Source organism: Oncorhynchus kisutch, linkage group LG17, assembly GCF_002021735.2.
Source record: "Oncorhynchus kisutch isolate 150728-3 linkage group LG17, Okis_V2, whole genome shotgun sequence".
In the NCBI taxonomy this organism is placed as follows: domain Eukaryota; kingdom Metazoa; phylum Chordata; class Actinopteri; order Salmoniformes; family Salmonidae; genus Oncorhynchus; species Oncorhynchus kisutch.
Window position 1 is genome coordinate 14,910,073 of NC_034190.2, and position 20,925 is coordinate 14,930,997.

Sequence of the window (20,925 nt, forward strand, 5' to 3'; positions counted from 1 at the left end):
GTCTATCAAAGATTCTTTTTCTATAGTCTATCAAAGATTCTTCTTCTTCTATAGTCTATCAAAGATTCTTCTTCTATAGTCTATCAAAGATTCTTCTTCTATAGTCTATCAAAGATTCTTCTTCTTCTATAGTCTATCAAAGATTCTTCTTCATCTATTGTCTATCAAAGATTCTTCTTCTTCTATAGGCTATCAAAGATTCTTCTTATTCTATAGTCTATCAAAGATTCTTCTTCTTCTATAGTCTATCAAAGATTCTTCTTATTCTATAGTCTATCAAAGATTCTTCTTATTCTATAGTCTATCAAAGATTCTTCTTCTTCTATAGGCTATCAAAGATTCTTCTTCTTCTATAGTCTATCAAAGATTCTTCTTCTTCTATAGGCTATCAAAGATTCTTCTTCTTCTATAGGCTATCAAAGATTCTTCTTCTTCTATAGTCTATCAAAGATTCTTCTTCTTCTATAGTCTATCAAAGATTCTTCTTCTTCTATAGGCTATCAAAGATTCTTCTTCTTCTATAGTCTATCAAAGATTCTTCTTCTTCTATAGTCTATCAAAGATTCTTCTTCTATAGGCTATCAAAGATTCTTCTTCTATAGTCTATCAAAGACTCTTCTTCTTCTATAGTCTATCAAAGATTCTTCTTCTATAGTCTATCAAAGATTCTTCTTCTATAGTCTATCAAAGATTCTTCTTCTATAGTCTATCAAAGATTCTTCTTCTTCTATAGTCTATCAAAGATTCTTCTTATTCTATAGTCTATCAAAGATTCTTCTTATTCTATAGTCTATCAAAGATTCTTTTTCTATAGTCTATCAAAGATTCTTCTTCTATAGTCTATCAAAGATTCTTTTTCTAGTCTATCAAAGATTCTTCTTCTTCTATAGTCTATCAAAGATTCTTCTTCTATAGTCTATCAAAGATTCTTCTTCTATAGTCTATCAAAGATTCTTCTTCTTCTATAGTCTATCAAAGATTCTTCTTCATCTATTGTCTATCAAAGATTCTTCTTCATCTATTGTCTATCAAAGATTCTTCTTCTTCTATAGGCTATCAAAGATTCTTCTTATTCTATAGTCTATCAAAGATTCTTCTTCTTCTATAGTCTATCAAAGATTCTTCTTATTCTATAGTCTATCAAAGATTCTTCTTATTCTATAGTCTATCAAAGATTCTTCTTCTTCTATAGGCTATCAAAGATTCTTCTTCTTCTATAGTCTATCAAAGATTCTTCTTCTTCTATAGGCTATCAAAGATTCTTCTTCTTCTTCTATAGTCTATCAAAGATTCTTCTTCTTCTATAGGCTATCAAAGATTCTTCTTCTTCTATAGGCTATCAAAGATTCTTCTTCTTCTATAGTCTATCAAAGATTCTTCTTCTTCTATAGTCTATCAAAGATTCTTCTTCTTCTATAGTCTATCAAAGATTCTTCTTCTTCTATTGTCTATCAAAGATTCTTCTTCTTCTATAGTCTATCAAAGATTCTTCTTCTTCTATAGTCTATCAAAGATTCTTCTTCTTCTATAGGCTATCAAAGATTCTTCTTCTTCTATAGGCTATCAAAGATTCTTCTTCTATAGTCTATCAAAGATTCTTCTTCTTCTATAGTCTATCAAAGATTCTTCTTCTATAGTCTATCAAAGATTCTTCTTCTTCTATAGTCTATCAAAGATTCTTCTTCTTCTATAGGCTATCAAAGATTATTTTTCATACACTCGAAAAAGGTTCCTGGAGTATCCTTTAGGTTAGGGGTTCTTCAAATTGAAACTGTGGGGGGACCCCTATAAGTTCTTCAAATAACCCTTGGAAAGGGTTCTTCTTTTAATGGCTCCTCGAACAATCTTAGAAGAACCTTTTGGGGTTCATTTTTTAACTGCCCCCATCCCCTATTATTAATAATAATAAATAATACTAATAACAACACACATAACAATAACACAATATTTTAGTTGTCAGTGTGTATTATGATTTTAGTGGCAAAGCAGAATAAAACAAATCTAAATATGAGGTAAACTCCCAGCAGAAACTCCCAGCAGAGCCCCAGCAGAGCCCCAGCAGAGCCCCAGCAGAACTCCCAGCAGAACTCCCAGCAGAAACTCCCAGCAGAGCCCCAGCAGAACTCCCAGCAGAACTCCCAGCAGAACTCCCAGCAGAAACTCCCAGCAGAACTCCCAGCAGAACTCCCAGCAGAAACTCCCAGCAGAACTCCCAGCAGAACTCCCAGCAGAAACTCCCAGCAGAACTCCCAGCAGAAACTCCCAGCAGAACTCCAGCAGAGCCCCAGCAGAACTCCCAGCAGAACTCCCAGCAGAACTCCCAGCAGAGCCCCAGCAGAGCCCCAGCAGAACTCCCAGCAGAAACTCCCAGCAGAACTCCCAGCAGAACTCCCAGCAGAGCCCCAGCAGAACTCCCAGCAGAGCCCCAGCAGAACTCCCAGCAGAGCCCCAGCAGAACTCCCAGCAGAGCCCCAGCAGAGCCCCAGCAGAACTCCCAGCAGAGCCCCAGCAGAACTCCCAGCAGAGCCCCAGCAGAGCCCCAGCAGAACTCCCAGCAGAGCCCCAGCAGAACTCCCAGCAGAGCCCCAGCAGAACTCCCAGCAGAGCCCCAGCAGAACTCCCAGCAGAGCCCCAGCAGAACTCCCAGCAGAGCCCCAGCAGAACTCCCAGCAGAAACTCCCAGCAGAGCCCCAGCAGAGCCCCAGCAGAACTCCCAGCAGAAACTCCCAGCAGAAACTCCCAGCAGAAACTCCCAGCAGAAACTCCCAGCAGAAACTCCCAGCAGAACTCCCAGCAGAACTCCCAGCAGAGCCCCAGCAGAGCCCCAGCAGAAACTCCCAGCAGAACTCCCAGCAGAAACTCCCAGCAGAGCCCCAGCAGAGCCCCAGCAGAAACTCCCAGCAGAGCCCCAGCAGAGCCCCAGCAGAGCCCCAGCAGAGCCCCAGCAGAAACTCCCAGCAGAAACTCCCAGCAGAGCCCCAGCAGAGCCCCAGCAGAGCCCCAGCAGAAACTCCCAGCAGAGCCCCAGCAGAAACTCCCAGCAGAGCCCCAGCAGAGCCCCAGCAGAAACTCCCAGCAGAGCCCCAGCAGAAACTCCCAGCAGAGCCCCAGCAGAAACTCCCAGCAGAGCCCCAGCAGAGCCCCAGCAGAAACTCCCAGCAGAGCCCCAGCAGAAACTCCCAGCAGAGCCCCAGCCGAGCCCCAGCAGAGCCCCAGCAGAACTCCCAGCAGAGCCCCAGCAGAAACTCCCAGCAGAACTCCCAGCAGAACTCCCAGCAGAAACTCCCAGCAGAAACTCCCAGCAGAACTCCCAGCAGAAACTCCCAGCAGAAACTCCCAGCAGAAACTCCCAGCAGAAACTCCCAGCAGAAACTCCCAGCAGAAACTCCCAGCAGAAACTCCCAGCAGAAACTCCCAGCAGAAACTCCCAGCAGAAACTCCCAGCAGAAACTCCCAGCAGAAACTCCCAGCAGAAACTCCCAGCAGAAACTCCCAGCAGAACTCCCAGCAGAACTCCCAGCAGAACTCCCAGCAGAGCCCCAGCAGAGCCCCAGCAGAAACTCCCAGCATAACTCCCAGCAGAAACTCCCAGCAGAGCCCCAGCAGAGCCCCAGCAGAAACTCCCAGCAGAGCCCCAGCAGAGCCCCAGCAGAGCCCCAGCAGAGCCCCAGCAGAAACTCCCAGCAGAAACTCCCAGCAGAGCCCCAGCAGAGCCCCAGCAGAGCCCCAGCAGAAACTCCCAGCAGAGCCCCAGCAGAAACTCCCAGCAGAGCCCCAGCAGAGCCCCAGCAGAAACTCCCAGCAGAGCCCCAGCAGAAACTCCCAGCAGAGCCCCAGCAGAAACTCCCAGCAGAGCCCCAGCAGAGCCCCAGCAGAAACTCCCAGCAGAGCCCCAGCAGAAACTCCCAGCAGAGCCCCAGCCGAGCCCCAGCAGAGCCCCAGCAGAACTCCCAGCAGAGCCCCAGCAGAAACTCCCAGCAGAACTCCCAGCAGAACTCCCAGCAGAAACTCCCAGCAGAAACTCCCAGCAGAACTCCCAGCAGAAACTCCCAGCAGAAACTCCCAGCAGAAACTCCCAGCAGAAACTCCCAGCAGAAACTCCCAGCAGAAACTCCAGCAGAAACTCCCAGCAGAAACTCCCAGCAGAAACTCCCAGCAGAACTCCCAGCAGAACTCCAGCAGAACTCCCAGCAGAACTCCCAGCAGAACTCCCAGCAGAGCTCCCAGCAGAGCTCCCAGCAGAGCCCCAGCAGAACTCCCAGCAGAACTCCCAGCAGAAACTCCCAGCAGAAACTCCAGCAGAACTCCCAGCAGAAACTCCCAGCAGAAACTCCCAGCAGAAACTCCCAGCAGAACTCCCAGCAGAACTCCCAGCAGAAACTCCCAGCAGAAACTCCCAGCAGAACTCCCAGCAGAACTCCCAGCAGAAACTCCCAGCAGAAACTCCCAGCAGAAACTCCCAGCAGAAACTCCCAGCAGAAACTCCCAGCAGAAACTCCCAGCAGAAACTCCCAGCAGAAACTCCCAGCAGAAACTCCCAGCAGAAACTCCCAGCAGAAACTCCCAGCAGAAACTCCCAGCAGAAACTCCCAGCAGAAACTCCCAGCAGAACAGAAACTCCCAGCAGAAACTCCCAGCAGAAACTCCCAGCAGAAACTCCCAGCAGAAACTCCCAGCAGAAACTCCCAGCAGAAACTCCCAGCAGAACTCCCAGCAGAAACTCCCAGCAGAACTCCCAGCAGAGCCCCAGCAGAGCCCCAAGTCCAATGGTTATATCCTCTGGCGTGTTGATGTTAATGTGTTGATGTTCTCCGTATCCATAGCCACAATGATTTTGCAGTGCATGGTGGTCGAACAGGTTTCCTGTGTTATTCATCAGAGGTGTAGGGAGGGTGAAGTCTATGAATCCAAAAAATTGTCATTATACAGATGATTAACAAAACATGCCACAACAGGATTAATAACTTGGTTTTTGTGGTGAATGAATGAAAAAAACTGTTTTGATAATGGTTATCATACACATACCTTGTCGCTAATATAGAGGCCTATGGGATATTTATTGAAGATGTTAGGAAGGAAGATGGTAAATGTGATCTGCATAACATACCAATACCAATTGACGTTCCTTTGTATGCCTCCTTGTCTGTATACCTGCAGACACAGACACACAAGTGAGCAGTTCAGTCATCTGCACCCAATACAGGTAGCCTTCAACATATTCTTATAGCCTACATGTTCTTACCTCTTTGTTTATTGATATCCATTGAATTGTGTCCATTATCTGTTCTAGAAAGATTTGCACAAATATTAAAATGTAGATGGTATCATCATAAAATAATATCAATTAGCTCATATATGGGGCGAACCTTGCCTAAAGTTGAGATATTTACCAGGTAAGTGCCTGCACCTGCTGTCCTTTCAAATTAAAATCCAAACATTTCAGTTGGGCAGTTAGGTTCTTGCAAGAACCCCCACCAACTAAGGAGGTTCCTCAATGAACCCCACCTCCTATGGGGATCTTGGAAGAACCATTTGGGGGGAAATTTTTCAGTGGATTTTAGAAGAACCCTTGTTGAACCCCTAATTTTTAGAGTGTAGCTTAAACTTCCATAATTAGAACTATAGGCTACATTTCTGTTGAATTTGTGACTACACTCTAAAAAGAAAAAGTTCCCAGAGCAGTTCCCAAAAACAGTTCCCAAAAACCTTTTGAAGAACCTTTTGGGGATAATATCTGAACTACCCCCCTGCCCTATAATTATTATTGTTAATAATAATAATAATAATAATAATATGGATAACAATAACACAATATTTTAGTTGTCAGTGTTTATTCTGATTTTAGTGGCAAAGCAGAATCTTATTTTTAAATGTGAGCTCCATGTCCAATGGGTATATCCTCTGGCCTGTTGATGTTAATGTGTTGATGTTCTCCGTATCCATAGCCAGAATGATTTTGCAGTGCATGGTGATCGAAAAGGTTTCCTGATACATTCATCAGAGGTGTAGGGAGGGTGAAGTCTTTGAATCCCAAAAATAGTCATTATACAGATGTTTAACAAAACATGCCACAACAGGATTAATAACTTGGTTTTTGTGGTAAATGTGAATGAAAAAAACTGTTTTGATGATGGTTTTCATACACATACCTTGTCCATAATGTAGAGGCCTATGTGGTTTTCATTGATGAGGCAAGGGAGGAGAATGGTACACGTGATCTCCATAACATACCAATAGACATACCTTTGTATGCCTCATTGTCTGTATACCTGCAGACACAGACACAAAAGGGAGCAATTCAGTCATCTGCACACAATGCTGCTAGCCTTCAACATGTTCTTATAGCCTACATATTCTTACCTCTTTGTTGATTGATATCCATTGAATTGTGTCCATTATTTGTTCTAGAATGATTTGCACAAATATTAAGAGATAGATGGTATCATCACAAAACAATATCAATGTAGATCATATAAGGGACAAACCTTACCTTAAATTGAGATCTTGACATTTTTCAGTTAAGTGCCTGCACCTGCTGTCCTTTCAAATTCAAATCCCAATGTTTCAGTTGGGCAGTTAGGTTCCTTTAGGAACCCCCACCAACGAAGAAGGTTCCTCAATGAACCCCACCTCCTATGGGGATCTTGGAATAATTTTTTAAGGGCAATTTTCAGTGCCAAGAACCCTAAGGTTCTTCGAAGAACTTTGAGGATTTTAGAATGACTCTTGTTGAACCCCTAATTTTTTGTGTTTGCATGCGTGTTACCTACAGCCGCCACTTCTACAGATGCGCAATATTTTCTGTGGAAGAGTTCAGGAAAGCAAACTAAATCAAACTAAGAGCATATGTAACAGGGTTGGTTATGTTTCCACTTGCCTCTAAAGAAATGTGTATTTAATGTTCAAGCATTCTTCTTGGTTGGTTCAACTCTGATGACAATAAGGTGTGTTGTGATTGGCCCCGCTTGCAGATAGGGGGAGATCGCGAACATCAGGTCTTAACAGTATAAAAATGTGATGCAAGGGATTTTGCCATCGACAGCCATCAATATCTTTAAGCCCTGCACAACTAACGTGCTGTTTCCCATTTAACAACAGCAACAGAAATAAATGATGCTCAACTGGGACCACTGGCTGATGTGATTTATTTGGACAAAACACAACGCAAGGAGAGTACGATATACGTCTGTTACTCTGGTGCCGTGACTTGTCTTCTTGTCTTCGCCAGACGTCACGTGGAGGGATCGGAGACCCGGCTTCAAGAAGTCCTGTGGTTGCTGATGCACGCAAGAGGCCTAGGTTTGTGGAATTCTCAGGGAGCTCCTGGTAGCATGACTGAGTGGGGAATATAATATACTGTTTGTTACTTGTATGTGGTGATGGTATGATCATTTACTGATGTAATTGTGCTGTTACGCTAGTAACCTTCCGAAGCCAATTAACGTGAGGGCGACGCCATTTTCTACCACACGGTGGCGACAACTATTTATGAAGGCGTTTCTTGTTACTTTTCTGTGTTGATTCTTGGTCTTGTTAGACAACTACTACTGAACTTTTATTTTGAATGCATTATGTTCAAGCTAATTTTATAGAAGTGTTCATATTGATTGTGATATCTTTTTAAACTTAATATTTACATTAAAAAAATATTATTATTATTATATATATATTTTTTTTAAATGGAAAGTTTTGGGAGAGGTAGGGGAGTTCTCATGTTTAACCCTTCACTGCCAGTGGGTAGGGGGGCAGCTATTTTTCCAGTTACTTCCACACCTTTGGCCAGGCCAACTACACAGGCAAGTGTGCGCATTCCACATGATTTAGAGCTACCTCAACTCCGTGCATTCGAGACAGTTTCACCTAATCCTAGGAAGGATGTTGTGTCTATGGATTTCCTGGAGGGCATTGTTAAGCAGATAGGGTACTCCATAGGTGAAAATATTGCCTCTTGTTTGGAATCAAAGGCTATGGGAGATGGGGTGGGACAGAAGGTTGATTATGTTGGTGGTACCAAGGTTGGAGCCAGCTCTAGTCTAAATGTAGTGGTGAAAATGATGTCAGGGAACCAGTGTGTTTCAGGGGGGATGCTTCAGAGGAATGCACAGTGCATGAGTGGGAGGAGACCATGTTAGTGTACATGCAGAAGAAGGGCTATGGTGGGCAGGAGAGGTCAGATGAAGTTTTGGGTAAGCTGACAGGGCGGGCACATGACGTGGTAAGAGTAAGCCTACGCAGTAACCCAGTTGACTTAAGCCAGGGCCCTAGACCGGTTTTTGACATTCTGAAGTATCACTTTACCGACACAATCAACTCTGACATGCCCCTAGCTGATGTTTATTCTACATTGCCAATGGAAGGGGAGACTCCATTTGATTACTGGATCAGACTGAACAGAGCCATAGAGGTGGCAGAGGACTGTTTGAAGAGGCAGAACAAGGAGCTAGACAATCCATCACGTGTTCTGACTGTCATGTTCATCAAGCACTGTCCGAACCCAGAGCTGTCATTGATATTCATGTGCAAACCATTGCATGAGTGGACGGCCGCGGAGGTCCATGGCAGGCTGGAGGAGTACCAGAGGAAGTGTAAGGCTCCACGTCCCTTGCGGCTGTACCCACGGATCGTGTGATGGGCATGCTTGAACGGGTCTTGGAGCAGAGGCCACAGCAACCTGTAGGCGGCTATGATAACCATTTCCAGAGGAGGCCCAGGAGAAGGGAGAACCCGTCTTTGCAATGCAAAGTGTGTGGGGATGCGAATCACAGCACAATGGATCATTGTTATTCACACCACCTCTGCTTCCGCTGTTATGCAGCTGGGCACACACGTCAAGAATGTCCTCGCACTTCATCGGTAACTTCCGTCGCTCCATCAAACAGCAACACGACACAGCGGCAGGGAAAACTAGCTGGCCTGCACGGGGTGGGGGGAGGTGCTGGGCCTTGTGAGGTGTCCCAATCAGATAGTGGTGTAGATTTAGAGTCAATATATTCAAGTGTTCGTGATGAAGTCAAGTCGAACGAAAAAGTCATTATGCAAAATACACAGAGAGTGCTCCACAACGATGAACTCTTCTATACTAGTGTGTTTCTGGGGGATGTTATAGAGGTGAGCGGTATGATAGGCAACGGTTCTATGGCATGCACATTGAGCTCAACAGTGGTGCCACGCCTTGAGAAATCAGGGGTGCTCAAGAGTGGCTCCCTCGGTCCGACTGAAGTGGTGTTGGTTGGCTGCGGGGGGGTTGAAGACCAAGCCTGTAGGTGTGTGTGAATTTAATATGTCGGTGTATGGCAGCAGTGTCTCTGTCCCTGTTCTAGTAGTGGATGGCCAACGTGATGAGGTCATCCTCGGCAGCAACGTGATAAAACACCTCATCATGGAGCTGAAGACGACCGGTGACTTCTGGGAGAAGATGTCATCATCTGAACACAATGGAGATGACAAACTGTTCCTTCTGCTGGCTAATGTAGATAGATGGAAAGGAACCGAAGTGCCAGAAAGAGTGGGCACGGTAAGGCTGAAGCGGGCGGTCACATTGGAGCCCATGCAGGAACATTTAGTCTGGGGCCGGCTGTGTACGCCTCAAAATGTATCCGCGGGCAGTGCTGTCGTTATTGAGCCTACGAGGGCACGCTCAAGACCGAAAAACATTCTAGTGGGGAGAACAGTAGCGACATTGTGAAGCGATGGCTGGGTCCCTGTCAAAGTTATCAATCCCTCACCAAAGCCATGTTTTTCCTTGCATGGCATTAGAGGACTTTGACACTGACGATATAGATGGGCCCACTGTCGAACCGGTTCCCCTGGTGCAGCAGGTACACAAAATGGATAACAAACCGCACAGAGTGACAAGTGAGGTGTTGCACGAGTTAGGACTAGGTGACATTGACATTGTCGCAACTCAGTTGTCGCAACAGTGTAAGGCCAGGCTAGTTCAGCTAATAGCCCGCTACGAGTCTATCTTCTCCCGGCACAAACTAGATTGCGGGAAGGCTTCTGGATATGTCCATCGCATCAGCCTTTTAGGCTACCTTACCATAGGCTCTCCCCTAAACATTATGACAAGCTCAGGCAGGCCTTGGATGAGATGGAAGAGCGAGAGATAATCAAAAAATCCAGCAGTGAGTATGCCTCCTTGCTCGTGCTGGTCTGGAAGAAGTCTGGCGATATGAGACTGTGTACAGACTTCCGATGGCTCAATGCCTCGCATCGTAAAGGATGCTCACCCTCTACCTCACCAAGATGATGCTCTGGCGGCCCTGGGTGGCAATGCCTTCTTCTCTACAATGGATTTGACCTCAGGCTATTACAATGTGGAGGTGCATGAAGGCGACAAGACGTTTACAGCCTTCACTTCTCCTTTTGGGTTATATGAATATAACCGTCTTCCACAAGGACTATGCAACAGCCCAGCTACATTCATGAGGATGATGTTGAGCATTTTTGGGGATACATTTTTTTTTGCCTTCTATGCTACCTGGACGATATTCTGGTTTTTGCCCTGACTGAAGAACTTGGATTGCAACGCTTGGAGTCCGTTTTTGAGCGTCTCAAAGGCCATAATCTGAAATTGTCTCCATAGAAATGCCATTTCATGAAGAGGTCAGTGCGGTTCTTGGGGCATGTCATCACTGAAGGAGGTGTGGTCACAGACCCAGAAAAAGTGAAGGCTATTGCAGGGATGACCGAGAAGGATCTCATGGAGGATAACACGGACGTGCCCTCCCAGGGGAAGATTCGGTCCAGCAGTTCATTACCAGCAGTTCATTGAGGGGTGCTCCACCATCGCTAAGCCACTGCATGGGCTGACAACTGGGACGAAGGCACCACGCCATGCGAAAGGCAAGAGGAAGAGAGGAATACATAGGAAACTCACAGCAGCAGACTGGACTGGTGAGTGCAAACAGGCCTTTAGTCAGTTGAAACAAGCTCTCCTCGATCAGGTCATGCTAGCCCATCCTGATTTTAGTAGACCTTTCTTGCTGTCTGTAGACACATCTAGTAATGGATTAGGTGCTGTCCTCTCCCAGGTGTCAGAAGATGGGTCTGCAGCCAGACCCGTAGCATTCGCTAGCAAATCACTTACCTATGCGCAGGCAAAGTATCCTGCCCATAGGTTAGAGTTTTTTGCTTTACACTGGGCCATCTGTGAGAAGTTTAGTCACTGGCTAAGGGGCAAGCCTTTTACTGTATGGACAGACAACAACCCATTAACGTACATCCAGTCCAAGCCCAAATTGGACTCCTGTGAACAGAGATGGGTTGCTAAACTCGCTCCATTCGAGTTTGACATCAAGTACATCCCCGGTCCCAAAAATGTCATTGCTGATGCACTCAGTAGACAGCCTTTTGTGCAGCTGAGGGTTTCAAGGGTTTCATACAAGGCCTTGCTGGAAGAAGCTGCAGGAGTACATGCTGAGAAGGTGCAAGATGTGTTCCGCTGGTCGAACCACCCATTCAACCTCGAAAGCTGCTCATCATCAATTGAGGCAGATGCCTGTGAAATTGTCATGGACTACCTCCTATCCTTCTCCTGGTTCTCTGTCAAAGGAAGCGGTGTCAGCAGTCCTGAAGTCGCAAGGGGAGGCTGGTCTACAGAACTGTGCGCTGCTACTGCCTCAGCTTACTCAGTCACTGGTGCCATCTGAGATGTCAGATGTGAGAGTGCTGTCCCGTGACGACCTGATATCAAAGCAGCGCCAGGATGATGCACTCGCCAGAGTTGTCTTCTACTTGGACAGGGGCCGAAGACCTTCTAGGAGGGAACGTGGCCATGAACCAATGGAGAATCTGCGGATTCTGAAGACCTGAGAGAAGCTCACTCTGAAAATGGGTGTACTATATCGCGTTACCTAAAGTTTGCTGTCAAAGAGGAAGACGTACCAGTATGTAGTACCCACCTCAATGAGGGCAACAGTTTTGAAGGGTGTCCATGATGAAGCCGGTCATCAGGGGCAACAGCGGACGTTGTACTTGACGAGACAGAGGTTCTTCTGGCATGGTCTGGAGTCGGATGTGAGAGAGTATGTCAATACCTGTAAGAGGTGTGTGTTCAGTAAGGCCCCCGAGCCAGAGGCCAGAGCTCCACTGTAGAACATCATCACGACTGAGCCCCTCGAGTTGGTGTGTGTGGACTTCTGGTCTGCTGAAGACTCCAACAACAAGTCCTTGGATGTTCTGGTCATCATTGATCATTTTACTAAGATGGCCCATGCCTTCTTGTGTCCGAAACAATCAGCTAAAGCAGTGGCCCTTCAGCTGTGGAACAACATCTTCTGTGTGTATGGTTTTCCTCGTCGTATCCACTCTGACCAAGGGGCCAACTTTGAAAGTAAATTGATTGCTGAGTTGTTGAGTGCTGCAGGAGTCCAGAAGTCGCACACAACTCCCTTCCATCCGATGGGGAATGGGGGAGTCGAAAGGTTCAATAGAACGCTGGGAAACATGATCAGGGCTTTACCTACGAGAGCGAAGCACAAGTGGCCCCAGAAGCTGAAGTTGTTGACCTTCGCCTACAACTGTACAGTCCATGAAACCACGGGCCACGCCCCTTTCCAGTTGATGTTTGGGAGAACCCCACGTCTGCCTGTCGACATGATGTTTGGTACGGTGCTGCAAGACTCAGAGGTTGTAGACTATGACGAGTACATCAAGTCCCTGACAAGAGACCTGAGGGAGGCCATGGAGACAGTACAGGTGTCGGCAACCAAACAGCTGAAGAGGCATCACATCAGAGGAGCTCCAGTGGAGGTCGGTGATCGGGTGCTGCTGGCGAATAAGGGTGAACGTGGAAAGAGGAAGCTGGCGGATCATTGGGAGAACAACCTCTATATTGTTACGGAGAAGAATAGTGGCATCCACATCGTCAAAATACAGAACATGTCGACTGGGGCCAGGAGAAAACGGTCCACCGTAATCTGATAATGCCTGTAAACCTCTTGCCTCTCCCTGACACTGCCTTGGAGACACCTAATACGGGAGACCGTGAGGATCAGAGTGAGGAGATGGAGGACTCATCCATGAACGATATACCAGAAATGGGCATCGGTGAGAGGACTAGTGTGTGGGTATCAGAACAGACCTCGGAGCCCTCTGAAAAAGAGACCCCAGATGTGCTGGAAGATGGGTCACTGGCGAGGGACCCTCAGAACTCATCACATTCTGAGGGTGCCACTGGTGGCACAAGCATGTCAGAGCTAACCTTTGGAGAAGAAATGTCCAAACCCTCTGAGGAAGAAAGGTATTCTGAAGATGCCGCTGGTGCACAAGTTCCAGCAACAGTCACAGAACCCTTGATCTTGACTACCCACCGACTGTGGACAGTAACCCACCAATGTTGGTTGTAGTTGAACAGGTTAAACGTAATGATAACTCTATTAGGACTGTCAGGTCCGGGGCTGGTCGGGTAAGGAAACGCCCAGTGAGACTCATTGAGACTATGCAGACACAGAGGGTTTTTCATACAGAATCCATTAGAATACCTATGTGGATGTAGGATTAGAATCCAAGTCTGTAGCCCTTTTTATATATATATATTTTTTAACTTTCAAGAGACCCCATGGAGGTAATGGGTCAGAAGTCATGTAGGCCAAGGTTTTTCTGTTTGGGGTTCTTATTGTCACTGAGTGTACTGAACATGTAACAGGCATGTTTTCCTACGGGGTCTTTGAATTCCCCTAATTCTCTTTAGAGAATAGTCTTTGCACTGGAATGTTTGGTGACATATGTATTGCAAGGTATTGCATACCTCATTTTGATTCTTTGTAGTATGCATGTGTAATTCAGCAGGGGAGAATGTAACAGGGTTGGTTATGTTTCCACTTGCCTCTAAAGAAATGTGTATTTAATGTTCAAGCATTCTTCTTGGTTGGTTCAACTCTGATGACAATAAGGTGTGTTGTGATTGGCCCTGCTTGCAGATAGGGGGAGATCGCAAACATCAGGTCTTAACAGTATAAAAATGTGATGCAAGGGATTTTGCCATCGACAGCCATCAATATCTTTAAGCCCTGCACAACTAAAGTGCTGTTTCCCATTTAACAACAGCAACAGAAATAAATGATGCTCAACTGGGACCACTGGCTGATGTGATTTATTTGGAGAAAACACAACGCAAGGAGAGTATGATATACATCTGTTACAATACAATACATCTGTTACAATACAATATTCTATTTTCATAGCTGATGTGAAATTTCCTACATGTCAGTAGCTCATTCGAATCTGCCGCAAATAAGAGTAAATGCCCATTCAGAGAGCAACACACACACACAACCTATAGCAAGAGAGCAGGGACAAGACAAAAAGTATGCTATTTGTCGTTTTCATGTTATTGATGTCCCTTTTACCATAGCTTATCCCTTTGTGTAATGCAAATGAATCAGAATCAACTTAATTCGCCACGTACATTTGCACATCCTCATGTTACTTGGTGATACGGTGCTGCTAGTGATAGACAATATTTAGAGACATGATACAGACAGCGGGGTTTTAACAAAGTATACACACATCACATACAATGAACAGAGTGAACGTTTGCCTACTTCTTTTAGTTGGGCTACACACGCTATTGGTCCTATACTACTGCAACATTTACACAAATGTAGGCTTAGCTGAAATACAGCCATATACACAACTGTCATTTTGTACACTGCGTGGTAAAGCACGGCTCTGACACTGCTTTCAATAAGCCTGTGGTCATCAAGTCTCATATCTGTGCCATGTGCACAAGTAGATGCGATTTCACCGAGCATCTTTGTGATGTTGTCACTTGATTTCCAAAATGATTGAAACCGTGGCGAGGAGGCCAGTCCATCTCTGATCAATAAGTATTTTCAGTTTTTCCCCAGTGTACTGTGCATCCACCGTTAGTTTCCTACATACACTTGCGTCACCGCTCTCTAACCTGATTTTTTATGATAGATGGCTGACATATTCCATATGTGTTGTTTCATAGTTTTGATGTCTTCCCTATTATTCTACAATGTAGAAAATAGTTTTAAAAAATTAAGAAAAACCCTGGAATGAGTAGGTGTGTCCAAACTTTTGACTGGTACTGTATACTGTATCTAATAATATCTGACTGGTGTTAGACCTTATTGAATATTCTGATCTAATATTCGAAGATAGTTTCATTGTCTTCTTAGACTTTTATAAAGCCTTCGATACAGTGGAACATGAGTTTATATTTCTCTCCCTCGAGAAATGTGGTTTTGGGGAATTATTTTGTAGTACTATTAAAACTCTTTATATGAATGTGAACAGTTCCATTAAATTACAACATGACACTTCTCCTAGATTTGATTTGAAAAGAGGAATTGGGCAAGGTTGCCCAAGTTCACCTTACCTCTTCCTGCTTGCAACCCAGCTTCTTACAAGTTTTGTTAAATCCAGCGATATACAAGGGATTTCAATTGCTGACAGAGATATTATCACAATTCAGCTTGCAGATGACACCAACCTATTTTTGAAAGATGCTGACCAGATTACTAGAGCAGTCGATGTGATAAATATTTTTTCCAAAGCATCTGGTCTTTGCCTAAACCTTATTAGATGTGAATTGTTTGCTGTTAAAGACTGTGTGATACCCTGTGTCTGCAATCTTCCAGTCAAGGAAAAAGTAACATACATTTCTCTCCCACCATTAGCTCTGACAAATTGAACACCCTAGTCATTGGCGACTCCATTATCGGTAGTATTAGACTAAAAAGAATAATCCAACGATCATACACTGTTTACCAGAGGGCAGGGCTACCGACATTAAGGCTAATCTGAAGATGGTGCTGGCTAAGGCTAAATCTGGCGAGTGTAGAGAGTATAGGGATATTGTTATCCATGTCGGCACCAACGATTTTAGGATGAAACAATCAGAGGTCACCAAGCGCAACATAGCTTCAGCGTGTAAATCAGCTAGAAAGATGTCAGCATCGAGTCGTTGTCTCTGGACCCCTACCAGTTAGGTGGAGTCTCACAGCTCAATATTTGGTTGAAAACGGTTTTCTGCCCCTGCCAAAAGATAGAATTTGGAGATAATTGGCCCTCTTTCTGGGACTCACCCACAAACAAGACCAAGCCTGGCTTGCTGAGGAGTGACAGACTCCATCCTAGCTGGAGGGGTGTTCTCATCTTATCTACGAACATAGACAGGGCTCTAACTCCTCTAGCTCCACAATGAGCTAGCCAGACAAATGTTAAGAAAATGTAATAAAGTAATGACTTTTCAAATAAGTTACCTTGCACGTTATATTGGCTAACAATTTGTTAGCTACGCTATCCTTACAAACCACATAGCATATCATTACATCAGTATGTACCGGTATTTTAGCTAGCTAACTAACGTTTGATGCATTAGTAGCCAACTAACTTGCCAGTATATTAACTATGTGCTACCTATCTACAGTACCAGTCAAACGTTTGGACACACCTACTCATTCAAGGGTTTTTCTTGATTTTTACTATTTTCTACATTGTAGGATAATAGTGAAGACGTCAAAACTATGAAATAACACATATGGAATCATGTAGTAACCAAAACAAAATGTTAAACAAATCAAAATATATCTTATATTTGAGATTCTTCAAAGTTGCCTTGATGACAGCTTTGCACACTCTTGGCATTCTCTCAACCAGCTGATTTAGAATGCATTTCAATTAACAAGTGTGCCTTGTTAAAAGTTCATTTGTGGAATTAATGTGTTTGAGCCAATCAGTTGTGTTGTGACAAGGTAGGGGTGGTATACAAAAGATAGCCCTATATGGTAAAAGACCAAGTTAATATTATGGCAAGAACAGCTCAAATAAGCAAAGACATGAAAGACATGAAAGTCAATCAATGCGGAACATTTCAAGAACTTTGAAAGTTTCTTCAAGTGCAGTCGCAAAAAACATCAAGCACAATGTTGAAACTGGCTCTCATGAGGACAGCCACAGGACAGGAAGATCCACAGTTACCTCTGCTGCAGATTGTCAGACCCTGGTGGCTTGTCATTGTTGATAGACAACAATAATATTTTCTCCTCTTCCACACTGACTTTACGTAATTCAAAAGTACAATTCCTGTCTTTCATAATTTGGTCCGATATACTTGGATGTGTAGCGTCAGCGTTTGTTGCTGGCATGTCATCGGTAAGTTTGATAATCTTGCCAATGAAAAAGTAATTAAAGTAGTTGGCAAGATCAGCGGGCTTTGTGGTGAATGAGCCATCTGATTCAATGAATGATGGAGCCGAGTTTGCTTTTTTTCTCCAAAATGTAATTTAAGGTGCCCCAAAGCTTTTTACTATCATTCTTTATATAATTGATCTTGGTTTCATAGTATAGTTTATTTTTTATTTAGTTTAGTCACATGATTTAATTTGCAGTACGTTTGCCAATCAGTTGGGCTGCCAGACTTATTTGTCATACCTTTTGCCTCATCCCTCTTAACCATACAATGGGGATTTAACAGTTTTAGAGTCATTTTCTTAATAGGTGCTTTCTTATTAGGCCTTCATGGTCAAATTGCTGCAAAGAAACCACTATTAAAGGACAGCAATAATAAGAAGAGACTTGCTTGGGCCAAGAAACACAAGCAATGGACATTAGACCGGTGGAAATCTATCCTTTGGTCTGATGAGTCCAAATTTGAGATGCAGAGTAGATGAACGGATGATCTCTACATGTGTGGTTCCCACCGTGAAGTATGGAGGAAGTGTGATGGTGCTTTGCTGGTGACACTGTCTGTGATTTATTTAGAATTCAAGGCACACTTAACTAGCATGGCTACCACAGCATTCTGCAGCGATACGCCATCCCATCCGGTTTGCGCTTAATAGGACTATCATTTGTTTTTCAACAAGACAATAACCCAACACACCTCCAGGCTGTGTAAGGGCTATTTTACCAAGAAGGATAGTGATGGAGTGCTGCATCAGATGACCTGGCCTCCACAATCACCCAACCTCAAACCAATTGACATGTTTGGATGAGTTGGACCACAGAATGAATGAAAAGCAGCCAACAAGTGCTCAGCATATGTGGGAACTCCTTCAAGACTGTTGGAAAAGCATTCCAGGTGAAGCTGGTTGAGAGAATGCCAAGAGTGTGCAAAGCTGTCATCAAGGTAAAGGCTGGCTACTTTGAAGAATCTCAAATATAAAACATATTTTGATTCGTTTAACACTTTTTTGATTACTACATGATTTCATGTGTTATTTCATAGTTGTGATGTCTTCACTATCATTCTACAATGTAGAAAAGAGTGAAAATAAAGAAAACCCTTGACTGATTAGGTGTGTCAAAACTTTTGACTGGTACTGCAACTACCCAACTTTATTGACTTGATTATTCCCGTCATTCTTATCTTAGCTAAATGGTATAGTTGTGCGTTCTCAATGGACATTTCGGGTGCTTTCTATATTCGCTAGAACATAAATGAATTTACGAACGCTCAACACCCGTTGAATATGGCTGGTGTCAGTAAACTTAGCAAAAGAAGTGTAACATTTTTAACTCTTTTTTTGGGGGACAAAATTACATCATGGTCTTGAATTGGACTCACATTTTTCTGGTCTCAGTCTAGAGACTAGACTCTCAGTCTAGACTGTCTTGGATCCCTTGTCCCTCTCCCGGTATTCACTTTATCTGCAATAAATACATTTGATGGAAACCCACTGGTTGATCAAACTTGAAGTGTTTTCCACGCACACTTGTGTTGCAGCTGGAGGTGGAGGGCTAGAGCGAGCAGGGAATGGCTTCCCTTGAGAAGGCAAGAACGAGATGGATGTCAGGAGAAGTGCAGTATTATCATAAGGAGATTATGGAGTAGGAATGGAGGGTAAAAGAGATGTAGAGGAGGTTGAAGAGAGAGGGAGGAAGAGGGTGAGCTTGAATTTGTAAAAAATGTTGGAAAAATATCAGAAAGTATAAGCAAAGTAAGCTGTACACCGGATTGAAGACAGGAGGAATTGAATGAGGGCGAAGTATCGGTGGTGGTAGGTGTGGAGAAATTATCAGAGCCCGAGATTGCACCAAGGGTCAGGATAAATTCGAGTCTGATGGTAGGAGTGACATTTTTGGAAAGTGGACTCTTGCCTTTTGGCTGAAAATGGAGTTAGGTGCTTTGGAATCAGTGAAGGTAACCCCAAGTGGTCTTGTGATAATTGTTTGTGTTTCTGTTGGTCAGATGGAGCAGGTGCTCCGCGTCAAACGATTGGGGACAAGACATGTGAATTGTTTTGCTCTCAAGAAAGGGTGCCATTGAAAGGAGGGATTACTGTGGTAGCAGTAAATGTGGCAGTGAGGAAAATTACAGTTTTTTTTGGGGGGGGGGGGGGGGGTAGATCAGCTTTAATATTGATTGCAGATAGATTGTGGCTTACATTGATGTAATTGTATGCATCATTTCCAATACCCCATATATTTTTGTAAATATAAAATATGTTGTTTGTGATGCTCGTTTGGTGCGACGCAGAGAGGATGGCGTGATTGGAGAAATAGATGTTGAGAATAGATGTTGAGTCTTTGCCCGACTAAGTGATGTTAGGATATATCAGTTATCCCGCACACACTTTTGTACCAAATAATGACAGTTTTGCAGGTGTCAAGCTTATGGGCATGTGGCAGCAGTGTGTAGGAGGGAGGTTCCTAGGTGTGAGAAGTGTGCAAAGGGCATGAGACAAAGGAATGTGTAACATTGAGGAAAGTAGTGGTATGTGTTAATTCTAGGGGTATCAATACATGCTCCACTGTCTGTTTCCTGGCAATACTCACATTTTCCTGTTGGATGCTTTCCTATCACATGTAAGGTCTTATTCAACTGGCTGTGTCCCACCCATAATCTTGTACATATAGCCTCCTCTCTTCTGTTCCTTCCTGCCGTTCTCCCCTCCCCAACTTTCCTCTGTACTTTAAATAAATGCCTGCCCTTAGTATCTCGATTCCACTGTTCCTGCCTTTTCTCCACCAACACTGTCCATATCATGCTTTTTGCCTCTGCCTTGCTCATTGAAACAACCACATCAACATCCCCACTACTTAGTGCTTGTTTAGTGAGGAAAATTAACTGCCTCGTTCTGCTCCACTCCCAGATGAGCTGGGACCCACGTAAATATGATCTGTATATGTAACGGATGTGAAATGGCTAGCTAGTTAGCGGTGGTGCGCACTAATAGCATTTCAATCGGTGACGTCACTTGCTCTGACACCTTGAAGTAGTGGTTCCCCTTGCTCTGCAAGGGCCGCAGCTTTTGTGGAACGATGGGTAACGATGCTTCGTGGTTGACTGTTGATGTGTGCAGATGGTCCCTGGTTCGCGCCCGGGTATGGGCGAGGGGACGGATTAAAGTTATACTGTTAAATTGGTGCCGTGACCCGGATCACTGGTTGCTGCAGAAAAGGAGGTCAAAAAGGGGGGTGAGTGTAACGGATGTGAAATGGCTAGCTAGTTAGTGGTGGTGCGCGCTAATAGCATTTCAATCAGTGATGTCACTTGCTCTGAGACCTTGAAGTAGTGGTTCCCCTTGCTCTGCAAGGGCCGCAGCTTTTGTGGAGCGATGGGTAACGATGCTTCCTGGTTGACTGTTGATGTGTGCAGAGGGTCCCTGGTTTGCGCCCGAGTATGGGCGAGGGGATGGATTAAAGTTATACTGTTACATTTACCCATTTGTTTACTCCTGCCAAGGGTTTGTAGCAGGTATTGTCTGCTATGTGATATAAAGGACTGGAGACTCCACTGCACATGAATCAGAGCAAATAACTACTCTTTCTGGCCTAACTTCCTCCACCCACTGCAAGGCCAACAGTAGGGCCATCATCTCTGCCATGTATACACAGCCACATGATCTTTCGGCTGCATATTTTCCGCCATTTTCTTCAAAACTGAAAACGTTGTGAAGCCACGCCCATTTACTAAAAAATTGCATTATGGGCTATAAAAGTAAGGAA

The 20,925-nt window shown here is 44.5% G+C and overlaps 1 long non-coding RNA gene across 1 annotated transcript; it reads right to left on the bottom strand.

The window, feature by feature from the left end:
- Positions 1–5,820: 5,820 nt before the first annotated feature.
- Positions 5,821–6,470, bottom strand: LOC109907204 (uncharacterized). Its single transcript, XR_002257501.2, has 3 exons — positions 6,361–6,470; positions 6,150–6,269; positions 5,821–6,021 (listed from the first exon to the last, which is right to left on the bottom strand). It is a non-coding gene; the product is annotated as an uncharacterized LOC109907204 (long non-coding RNA).
- Positions 6,471–20,925: the final 14,455 nt, after the last annotated feature.